At 38.2% G+C, this 12,886-nt stretch overlaps 1 pseudogene across 1 annotated transcript; it reads right to left on the bottom strand.

Moving 5' to 3' along the window:
- Window positions 1–2,640: 2,640 nt before the first annotated feature.
- LOC307175465 (putative zinc finger protein 487) lies at window positions 2,641–9,999 on the bottom strand (annotated as a pseudogene). The gene is made up of 3 exons (XR_013831785.1): window positions 9,933–9,999; window positions 8,704–8,848; window positions 2,641–3,198 (listed from the first exon to the last, which is right to left on the bottom strand). The product of XR_013831785.1 is annotated as a putative zinc finger protein 487 (transcript).
- Between the last annotated feature and the right edge of the window lie 2,887 nt (window positions 10,000–12,886).

Here is a 12,886-nt window from a genome sequence, read left to right as displayed (position 1 = left end):
AGATTCTCCCCGTGAGCCTTCAGAGACTGCATGGCCCTGCTGACATCTTGATTTCAGACTTCTAATCACCAGAACTGGAAGAATAACTCCTATTATTTTAACCCACCCAGTTCGTGGTACTTTGTTACTGCAGCCCTGGAAAACGAATATACAGACCTTCAAAAGTGGCCCTGAGACAATTGACTTTTCCATTTGCAAAAAAAAAGAAAGTAGATCACTAATTTATACCATTAAAAAAAAAATTCCAGGGTTTCCCTGGTGACGCAATGGCTGAGAGTCCACCTGCCGACGCAGGGGACATGGGTTCGTGCCCCGATTCGGGAAGATCCCACATGCCGCGGAGCGGCTGGGCCCGTAAGCCATGGCCGATGAGCCTGCGTGTCCGGAGCCTGTGCTCTGCAACGGGAGAGGTCACAACAGTGAGAGGCCCGCATACCGCCAAAAAAAAAAAAATCCAGACAGATTTAAAAATATAAACATGAAAAGCAAAACTTCAGTCTTTTGGAAGAATATCTTTGCAACCTCAGTCTAGAAAAGAATTTCTAGACCTAAGAAAGATTGTTATATTTGCATCAAAACTTAAAACTTCTATACAGTATAATATAGCATAAATAAAATTAAAAGATAAGCCACAGTCTAGGAGAAAGTATTTGTAACTTAATGTAGTCAACAAATAAATATACAAGTTATAAAAACAAATCCTGGAAATGAAAGAACAGATGATCCAATTAAATACATATATATCTCCAAGCTCATGGTATTGTTGCCTGTATTTCAATTATCTGAATGCTGCAGCATATGTTATTTTTCTATCTCTAAAATATAGAGACTCTTTTGAAAAACATAATTATAATACCGGAGAAACTAATAACCCCTGAATATCATGAAATATCTGTGGTCATAGATAACACAGTCAACAGATGCCACAGCCAATGGTGGATACATAAACCTACACATGTGATAAAATTGCACAGAACTAAATATACCTACACATAAATGAGTACAAATAAAATTGAGAAATTCTGAACTAATTGGTGGATTATATCAATAATGTCATTATCCTGGCTGATACTTGTACTGTATTTTTACAAGATGTTACCATTGGGGGAAACAGGGTACAGGGTACATGAGGTCTCTCTGTATTACTTCTTACAACTGCATCTTACAATTTACAATTATCTCAATAAAAATTTCAATTAAAACAAAAAATTACATAGGTATTAAGTATGGGACAACTTATACACTTCATATTCATATTAAAATTATGAAATAAAAACTTTATGAGTTATTAAGCAAATATACATATACTTCCTACAATGCTGCATTCCAATAAGCAAACCTATCATGAAAAGTTTCTCTACATAGCATACTTATACATATTCTGCAAAAGGCCTCCTTTTTAAACTTTTTTTGACACTGTAACATCTTCAAAATATTAATAAAGTTATCAAATATTATTTGTTACTCAATGAAATGTCACTTCTAGGCAAAAGGTTTCTCATATATACTGGGTCCCCCACCTCAGTCCCAGGTTGTTTCTGCTATGCAATGAGTCCAACAAGAGGGTGAAGGTTTCAGGATGTTGACAGGGGTTTCTTCTTAGTGCTGTTTCTCTGCTGTTTACTGAAATCGAGATGCTGGTGAAAGGTTCCATTACACCTGTACTGTTTCTCCCTAGTGTGTTCTCTGATGTGTTGTGAGGAATGACTCTGGTAGAAGGTTTTCCCACATTGGTTACATTCATAGGGTTTCTCCCCTGTGTGGGTTCTCTGATGTACTGTGAGGGATGATTTATGGTAGAAAGTTTTCCCACACTCATTACATTTATAAGGCTTCTCTCCTGTGTGTGTTCTCTGATGTTCCCTCAGTTTCAACTTCACAGAGAAGGATTTTCCACATTTGTGACATCCATAGGGTTTCTCTCCTGTGTGAGTCCTCTGATGATTAATGAAGTTTGACTTCTGGGAGAAATTCCTTACATTCATAGGGTTTCTCCCCGGTATGTATTCCCTTAGGTACTGTGAGAGCTGACCTATCACTGAAGGCTTTCTGACATTCATTACACTCATAGGGTTTCTCCCCTCTGTGTGTTCGCTGATGTACATGGAGATTTGACTTCTCACAGAAATTTTTTCCACATTCATTACATTCACAGGGTTTCTCCCCTGTGTGTGTTCTCTGATGTACTGCGAGGCCTGACCTATACCCAAAGGTTTTCCCACATTTGGTGCATTCATAGCATTTCTCCCCTCTGTGTACCCTCTGATGTAGGATGAGAGATGACTTATGGCTGAAGGTTTTGCCACATTCACTACATTCATAGAGTTTTTCTCTTACATCTGTTTTCTGATATGTAGGAAGCTTTGGCTTCTTGTAAAATGCAGTAGCACACTGATTAATTTTATAGACTTCTTTCCCTATATGTGTTTCTTGATGCTGCAAGAAATTTGGGTTCTTGCAGAATACTTCCCAATCTTCATAACAGTTAAAGGTTTTCTCTCCTTTATAAATTCGCTGAAGGAGTGACTTCTTTCTGAAACTATTCACTTTCAATACACTCACAGTATCTCTTCCCCATGATAACTCCATAGTGCTTATTTAAAGTTGACTTCTCACCAACAGACCACCTCCCACAATCATTCAATTCATAGTGATTCTCCCTTGTATGAGTTCCCTGATGAATGTTGGTCTATCAGAAAAGGCTTTGACATGTTCATTACCTCCATAGGGCTTCTCCCATAAGCTTGCTCTCTTATGGGTAATGAAAGTTGCCCCCTCATTGAAGGCTTTCCCACATTCACTATATTCAGAAGAAAGCTTCAGAGTTTGAGTATCTTGATGCTGAAATATGTCCTTATTTTGACTAATGGCTTTTCCAGTTCTATCATATTCTAAAGATTTCTCTCTAGAATGACCTGTGCTTTGTACAGAGGAGTAATTTCCCATGTGTATTAAACTCATAAGGCTGCCTTACAAAGGAGTGTCTATTACTAATGATTAGTTCTGAAAGAGAATCCAAATTCATTCCATATGAGTCATATTTACCAGGTATTTTTCTTGATAAAATAGAGTTTGTACCCAGAGAAAATGCTTTTCCTAATACACTATTTCTCTCTTTAGTCAGTGTTTTGTTGTTGACAAAATCAACTTTCCACCAATGCTGGTCTTCCTTTTCCTGGTTCTTCTCCATCAGGTCAACTATGCAGAAGTATAGAAATGAAAATAATTTGCCATAGTTTATACATGTTAATATATTTCTTATGAAGAGAAGACATATTCATATGTCTTATTCTAGCCCAGTCATTTGCTATGAAAGTAATCTCAAGGGCATACTGCCTTGCTCCTCTAGGTTTGAAAAATAAATAAATAACTTGCAGTAGTGAAAAATGGGGAATCTGGCGACAAAATGCAATAATTTGACACTTCAAAAAGGTTTAGTGTGGTGATCATTTTGCAATATATACAAATATCAAATCATTACATTGTACACCTGACACTAAAATGTTGTATGCCAATTATACCTGAATTTAACTGTGACATTCAAAAATAGAGAATTCGAAATAAACACAAACAATAAATTTAAAATGTTTGAATGACTGCTTAATCTTGGGGTGGGGAACTTACAGGTAATAGAATCAGCCTAACAACTCAACAAATATTAAGTAGAATCACAAGGAAAATTAATAGACAATGATGGTAAGGGGAGATATCAAGGAACAATTAGACTCGGAACAATTAAATCAGGGCCTAGTCGTTATCAAAGCAAGAGCCTCACTAATGTACATGCTTACAACCTCATCCTCCTCTTTTCTATTCCACATAACACCACCAAATTAAATTTCAGAAAGTACTCATTTTCATTAAGGAAAACTATTGCCTAGGCTATATTTGCATTCTCATGGGGATTCACAATGAATAGTAGTGCCTAAATGAAGTATACATTCAGGCTATTCTTACAACAGGATCAGAGGCACATCTTTATTCATCTAGCATATCATCTAAAACTTACAGTCTGGGGACTTCCCTGGTGGTGCAGTGGCTAAGAATCTGCCTGCCAATGCAGGGGACACAGGTTTGAGCCCTGGTCCAGGAAGATCCCACATGCTGCGGAGCAACTAAGCCTGTGCGCCACAACTACTGAGCCTACGCTCTAGAGCCTGCAAGCCACAACTACTGAAGCCCACGTGCCTAGAGCCTGTGCTCCGCAACAAGAGAAGCCACCGCAATGAGAAGGCCGTGTGCCACAACCAAGAGTAACCCCCACTCGCCACATCTAGAGAAAGCCTGTGTGCAGCAACAAAGACCCAATGCAGCCAAAAATAAATTAAATAAATAAATAAAATTTATTAAAAAAAAACTTACAGTCTGAATTTCACTTATACAATCAATTATCCACCGTTATTAGGGTCTAGAGTACTTTTCCCTATCTCTTTACACTCATCTTCTGATTTGTCTAATAATTGTGGAAAGTATCCTTATGTCAATTTTCTGCCCTTTGCAATTAAAGGCAGAAAATAAAAATTCTAAATTCTCAACTATATTCAATGAAATCTAAAGAAAGAAAGAAAGAACAAATAAGGGGGACTTCCCTGGCAGTGCAGCGGTTAAGAATCCACCTGTCAATGCAGGGGACATGGGTTCAATCCCTGGTCCAGGAAGATTCCACGTGCCATGGAGCAACTAAGCCCATGCACCACAACTACTGAACCCACAAGCCACAACTACTGAAGGCTGCATGCCTAGAGCCCATGCTCTGCAACAAGAGAAGCCCGCGCAGCTGCTAGCTGCGACTAGAGAAAGCCCGCATGTAGCAACAAAGACCCAATGCAGCCAAAAAATAAATAAATAAAATTTTAAAAAGAAACAACAGGGGCTTCTCTGGTGGCACAGTGGTTGAGAATCTGCCTGCCGGTGCGGGGGACGCGGGTTCGAGCCCTGGTCCAGGAAGATCCCACATGCCGCGGGGCAGCTGGGCCCGTGCGCCACAACTGCTGAGCCTGAGCTCTAGAGCCCACGAGCCACAACTACTGAGTCCGCGTGCCGCAACTACTGAAGCCCCCACGCCTAGAGCCCAGGCTCTGCAACGAGAGGCCACCGCAATGAGAAACCTGTGCACCGTAACGAAGAGTAGCCCCCGCTCACCCCAACTAAAGAAAGCCCGCTTGCAACAGCGAAGACCCAAGGAGGCCAAAAATAAATAAACAAACAAATAAATAAATTAAAAAAAAAAAAAAAGAAACAACAAATAAGGTCTCCAGATTTCTTTCATCCCTTCATTACAGCTGAAGCAATACTTCAGAGAACTGAATAAGAAAACTGAAGGATGATATAATGGTGAGGATTTACCTCACTATTGCATTATCCTTCCAAGAAATTCCATCATTCATTTTCTTATATTTTAGTGTATTTTAGCAGTATTGAACATAACTGATGAGTAATGTTGGAATAATTGCTAGGGGGATAAAGTAGCAAAACATTTCAAAATACTTTAAAATAAGATCACAACAATCCCATATTTCTTAGATTTATAAATGGGACCAAGTCACCCATGTGGAAATTGCAAGATAAACTGAGTTTTATTCCATTTAAAAATATAAGTAAATTTTCTCTTTGTTCATTCAAGTTAAAATTTTATTTTAATTTATAAGAAATTATGAAAGTCATAAAACAACAACCCTTGCAAATAATTAGAACTGTTTCAAAAAGAAATTCAAAAACAAAAATTGGGTACACTGGATCCCTGATGGTATACCAAGGGTTAATATTCTATTTTGTTTAATATTTGAAGTATATCACTATTCCTTTCTACATTCCAATAATGGAATACAGTCCATTATTTCTTTTTATATTACATATGTACTTTTCAAACACCATATACCTATATTTGTAAAAAATCCAAATTGACAATATCTGTCTTTTAACAAGAGGTTTTAGTCCTTTTGAATGTATTGTAATTACTAAAATATCTAGGTTGGTTTCCTTCATTTCACTTACAGTTTCCACTTATTCTAATTTTTACTGCTTTTCCCCTCTCTTTCATTGTTCTTTTTTGGTCTGATCTAATATATGTATATTTTTTCTTTTCTATTTTCTTACCTTCAAAAGTTTAGAAGTTATACATTACTTTCTGCTAGCATTTACTCATTAAATTTTACCATTCATATTTAACTCAACAACACTTCTAAAAAATAAAAGGATTTTAGAACACCAGTCTGGTCAACTGATAAATTATTTACATGCTATTGTTTTTCAATATTTTATTTTTGTTGTTTGTATACTCAACAGAACATTGCTACTACAGATCTTCCTTGCCTTACAATGAGGTTATGTCCCCATAAACCTATTGTAACTTGGCAATATCAAAAGTCAAAAATGCATATAATACCCCTAATCTACTGACCTCATAGCTTAGACTAGCCTACCTTAAACGTGCCCAGAACATTTACATCAGCCTAGAGTTGGGCAAAATCATCTAATGCAAAGCCTATTTTATAATAGCGTTGAATATCTCATGCAGTTCACTGAATACTGTACTAACAGTTGTATGGGTACAGGATGGTTGTAAGGTTGTTCACCCTCATGGTCATGTGGCTGACTGGAAGCTATGGCTCACTGCTGCTACCCAGCATCACAAGAGAGTATCTTACCACCACATATCGCTGGCCCAGGGAAAAGATCAAACTTCAAAGTACAATTTCCAGTGAATGGGTATTGCTTTTGAACCCATGAAGTCAAAAAATCATGAGTTGAATCACTGTAATTTGGGGATCATCTGTAATTTATACAGATAATATTTGTATAAACGTACCCATATCTTTACTTGTTTCCTCCCAGAACTGCTTCTGTTCAAGTTCCCCTGTCTGAGTTAAAGGTACTACCAGACATCTAGCGCCTCAGGAAAAAAAACCTTTCAGTTTTTCTCTTGATTATTCTTTTTCTCATACCCATAATCCAATCTAACAACAAATCCTGTTTTGGCTACAACTTCAAAATACATCAAGAATCCAATCATGTCACTTTACTTTCTATTTCCAAGCCGGTATTAAGGCACCACAATCCCTCACATGGAGAACTGCTAACTGCTCTCCTTGACTTTACTCATCCCTCCTCCCCACCCCCTCTGTCAACATTTCCACTGTAGAGCAGCCAGGGGTATACATGAAGCAAATCAGAACATGTGCTCCTTTGCTCAAAACCTTCCAATGACTCCATCTCAATTAGAATTAAGGAGCTTTCAGGACTTCCCTGGTGGTCCAGTGGTAAAGAATCCACCTTCCAATGCAGGGGATGCGGGTTCAATCCCTGGTCAGGGAACTAAGATCCCACATGCTGTGGGGCAACATGCCACAATGTGCCTGCGTGCCACAACTACTGAGCTCACGCACCTCAACTAGAGCCTGCATGCTGCAAACTACAGAGCCCATGCACTCTGGAACCTGCGCGCCACAACTACAGAGGCCATGCGTCCTGGAGCCTGCAAGCCACACCTAGAGAAGAGAAAACCCACCGCCACAACTAGAGAGAGGCCTGTGCACAACAACAAAGAGCCCACACACCACAATGAAAGATCCCACGCGCCTCAATAAAGATCCTGCGTGCCACAAATAAGACCTGATGCAGCAAAAACAAAATTAAATAAATAAATAATAAATAAATCTTAAAAAAAAAAGGAATTAAGGAGCTTTCGATAGCCAGTAAAGCCAAATACTGGCACCAACTACCTCTCTGATATCATCTCTAACTCTCTGATCTCTATTCACCCTGGCAAATGCTATCCTGTTCTGCAGACACTAAACACTCCGGCCTCAAGTTCATGGCACAGGGTATACCATCTGGCTGGAATATTCAAAATCCACTGGCCCCCTCCATTCAGATCTGTGTTAATTATAATATTGATCTTAAAGAGGCTCTTTCCTGATCACTTTCATAAAGAGTACCACATTTCATTCTCTTTTGCCACTAAAATGCAGTCATTATATTGTTAGCAGTTGCAACCCCAGCACACAGACAAACCTGGCATATGGTAGATGTCAAATTAATACTTAGTGAATTAATACATAATATATGATTAAAAGATGACAAATGAAATTGATGTAGAAAGAATAACAAATATTTAAAATGAGAGAGGCAAGGATTGGATTTTTGGAAGAAAACCCAAAAAGAAACCATTTAGCTCTTATCCGCCAGGGTGATATATGTATCTGAGGCACGAAGGCCAATTATTCTTGGTCACTTCCAAAGTTCTATTAACTCTAAAAAAAATTTCCTAAAAAATCTCAAACATGCCAACATCTGAACTAACTCCCTGGGATCCAGTTTCTCCCAGGTTACAGTAAAGTCTATGCTAACTCACCTGGGTGGCTCTGACTTTGGGACTCTTCCTCTAACATCCATGGCTCTTCTCCTTGCTCCAATTTGAAAATCACCTCTGGTTTGGTAACACAATACCTTGTGAATGGAAAATGACACAGGACTTGGACCAGGTGGCCTGAGGTTCAGGACCTTTAAAGGAGGACAAAGTTAGCCTGCACGAAAATAAATCCACTGGAACATTTCACTGGGGAAGAGAACACAAGTGTTCTTTGTAGTGCCCGAAAGGGATCACCTTTGACTCCTGAATTTCAAATCTATAAATTATTAATCTCTACAAAGAAACCACCTATATCAGCAGCTAAAAAGGAAACAAATATTGTTTGGAGTTACAAATTATACAATCCCTACCCACTGAGATGAGGTGGCTATAGTTCTCCAGCATCATGTCCCTGTCCAGGGTCCTCTGAGCAGGGTCCAGGTGCTGCCACTCCTCCTGAGTGAAGCCCATACTCACATCCTCAAATGACACTGGCCCCTGAAACAGCACATCTGTGTTCAATCTACAGTGACCAGAACTGAATAGCATGCAATATGTTGGGGATCTAACACCTGGTCATGTTCACAATTAATAGTTGAAGAGAAAATGCAATGTAGGATCCCTTCTCTCAGTACTATATGTTGTGGGAAAATGAGGAATCATGGTATAAGGTCTGGCCAGTGTATTAATTTCTTAATTCATACAAAGAGCATAGGAGTTCCTGCCAGTGTTCCAGGAACTGTCCCAATTTCTGGGAATACAAAGAAAAATAAAAGGTTAATCCTGCTCTCAAGGAGTTTATATTCAGGTCAGAAAACATATTTAAACATAAATATCTGCAATAAATTTTATAGAAGCAATGATAAAAAGTCTCTGAAAGGTAAATGGGTAGTTGCAAAGGGGGAAGAAATGTTAAGTTTTATTTTGTATTATCAGGTTGAGTTTTATGGAGGAGTAAAGTATTAAGTCTTGACACATGAATCACATATTCTTTATAAATATGGGCCAACGACACAAAAAAAGGCATGGAAGCATTAAAAAATACTTGATAAATTTGAAAACACATGGCTCAAAAAAAAAAGAATACTTGATAAGTTAATGGAACTATACAGTAGGAGAAAAGGGTTTGAGATGTATTAAGATAAAGCCTCACAGACATAATTAAGAGCAAGATTATAAGCAAGATTACAAGTTATTGTGGATATGTCCTCCAGCCTAAGGGTTTCAAAACATTTGATCATTTACCCCTTAATTAAAGTTTGAGCACTCATCCAGTATGGCTATTTATATCTTTATATGTACATGAAATCTCATTCTTATTTTTAAAACACAAATATCTGAACATCGATATGCTAATAATTCCTTCCCACATTCCAACAGCTTTTCTTGGGTACTCCCTGGGGCAGTGTTCTCAAAGTGTGGTCCATAAGTCAACAACATCAGCATCAGCTGGGAACTTGTTAGAAATGCAAAATTCTCAAGCCCCATTCCAGACCTACTATGATAGCCAGTGTCCAAGATGGTCATCACCTCCTACCCCAATGCCCTTGTACAATCCTCTCCCACATTAAATAGGGCTGACCTCTGTAACCAATAGAATCTTGCAGAAATAACAGAGTATGACCAATGAAGCCAAGTCACAGAAGAACACTGCTGCTTCCACTTTGTTCTTTCATGGATCACTTTCTCTGGGTAAAGCCAGCGGCCATATCATGAGGACACTCAAGCAGCCCTATGGAGAAGTCTACATGGGGAAAAAAATGAGGTCTCCTGTCAAACATCAATACTAATTTGCTAGCCATGTGAGTGAGCCATCACAGAAGCCAATCCTCCAGCCCCAGTCAAGCCTTCAGATGGCTGCAGCCTCATGAGACCCCTACGTGAGACAATAAGTGTTTCATGTTGCCTTTAAGCTGTGAAATATTGCAGTGCTTTCTTATGCAGCATTAGATTAAGGCATCTACAGAAACAGATACTCTGGGCATGGGACTTAGTGAACAGTGTTTTAATAAGCCCTCTAGGTATGAGACACCAAAGCTGAAAAACCAGTGATCTAGGGAAGTCAAAAACAAGGACACTAAAGGAATTTGAAGGCTCTGGCGCCTACAGCTACAACAAACATTAAACACAGCCCAACTCCTAGCCAGACTAACACAAATCCTCACACTAAAAATTTATTTACCTCAGTTCTATCACCAGATACATGTCCAGCTCTCAAAAAACAATTGCAATACATACCAAAAAGTAATAAAAAACACACGAAGAAGAGACAAAGTAATAATCAGAACCAGACTCAGATACAACACAAATGTTGGAATTATCAGACAGGGAGTGTAAAATAACGATAATTAACATGTTAAAGAGTTGAATGAAAAAAATTAGACAACATTCAAGTATAAATGAGTCATATAAGCAGAGAAATAGAAATTCTAGAAAAAAATCTAAAGTAAATGCTCCAAGTCAAAACCACAGTAATAGAAACAAGGAATGCCTCTGATGGACTCATCACACAACAGGCCAAGGAAACAACCAGTGAACTTGAAAATAGGTCAACAAAAACTTCACAGACTGAAATGTGAAAAGAAAACGAATGAAAAAAACAGAACATCCAAGAACTGTGGCACAACATTAAAACGCATAATATATGCATAATTATAATACCAGAAGAAGAAGGAACAGAGCAGAAGAAATACCTGAAGTAGTAATAACCAAACATTCCAAAATTAATGAAAAATCCAGGAAACTCAGAGAATATCAAGCAAGATAAATGCCCCCAAAACCACATCTCAACCTGTCTTACTCAAACTGCAGAAAACCAAATGCAAAAGATCTTGAAAAAAGCAAAGAAGGGGTGGGGGTGCTATTGGGCCCCAGGGGTTGGTGGAATGTGAACCTTACCTACAAAGGAACAACGATAAGAATTACAACCGACTTCTCAGAATCCAAGCCAGAATCCAATGCAAGCAAGGAGAGAATGGAGTGAAATATCTAAAGTGTTGAAGGAAGAAAACCACCAACCCAGAATTAATGAAAAGACACACTGAGGCATACATTTATATAATTCTGAATGACAAGGATAAACTCTTAAGAGCTTCTAGATGAAAGAACAGCTGACTCACAAAGTAAAGAAAAGCATCCTAGCTTCAGACTTCTCCTCTGCAGGGGTGAAAGCAAAAAGACAATGAGATTATGAGAAAAGAATTTCAATCCAGGAATATTATACATAAATAAATTGTCTTTCATATGACAGGCCCAAAACCAGATGTGTTCAAATGAGCAGGGCCTCGAGGAATAAATCACCCCTGTAATATCTGCAGAGAAAACACTAAGGAGGTACTAACAAGCTGCCAAGCAAGTCTCAAGCAAGGGGAAGGAGTGAGAAACAATAGAGCTTGTTATTGAAACATGGTTACAACTAGATGGATAATATTAACATGATTTGAAATGTATAACATAATATTAAAGAAGACCTCCTGAAACAGAAGAGACTCTCCGTAAGAACAGAGCCAGTAATATACTGATAAATTATTAAAATGGGGCTTCCCTGGTGGCGCAGTGGTTGAGAGTCCACCTGCCGATGCAGGGGACACGGGTTCATGCCCCGGTCCGGGAGGATCCCACATGCCGCGGAGCAGCTAGGCCTATGAGCCATGGCCCCTGAGCCTGCGCGTCCGGAGCGTGTGCTCCGCAATGAGAGAGGCCACAACAGTGAGAGGCCCGCGTACCGTAAAAAAAAAAAAAAAAAATTATTAAAATGGAGCCTGGGTGTGGGGAGGAGTAATGGGTGGATTGAAACTTTCGAAGGTCATCTAAGAGGGGCTGGAGGAAGAGCAGTAGCAATAACTACACCATGGAGCAGCAGAAGAGCAACAACGTCATCTGATATGTTAGTAGATATGGCTCAGTTATAATATTTAGGTGTGGATTGGTAGCTATGAGAACTAAAAATCAGAAAACTACCAAATTAACAGAGAAGAAAAATGAAGCAATGACAAATTTGAATATACCAGAAAAAGTAAAGATTCTAAAGAAGTATAATTAATAGTATAAATTATGATATATATTGCATTATGTTATACTCAAAAATAATATGTAGTAAACTAAGACAGATATATAAAACCAAATATACGAATTATCACAGAAAATGGGAATGGATATATTTCTTATGCAAGACTGACATGCCATATTAGTCTTTAAAAAAAACCCAAATGTTGCCATTTGTTGTTTACAAAAAATAAATCTAAAACAAAGTGATAAAGAATGGTTAAAAAAGAAGGAATGGACAAAATACTACAAGAAAACGCAAATAAAAGGAAGCAAGCATGGTCTTATTTATATCAGATTAAGCAGAATTTGCAGCCTTAAACTTCAATGGGGCAAAGGCAGATACCATGTAACGATAAATGGTAAAAATTAATCAAGGTTTAAGTCAAATCTGTATATGTCCAAATAGATAAAAGAAAAACTGCTACAGTTACAAGATAATTTGGTTAAAGAAAACAAACCACAATCACGGTAAGAGGCAATATATCTCTA

Source organism: Stenella coeruleoalba (assembly GCF_951394435.1).
Source record: "Stenella coeruleoalba genome assembly, chromosome: 16".
NCBI lineage: Eukaryota > Metazoa > Chordata > Mammalia > Artiodactyla > Delphinidae > Stenella > Stenella coeruleoalba.
This window is presented reverse-complemented; position numbering and strand designations above follow the sequence as displayed.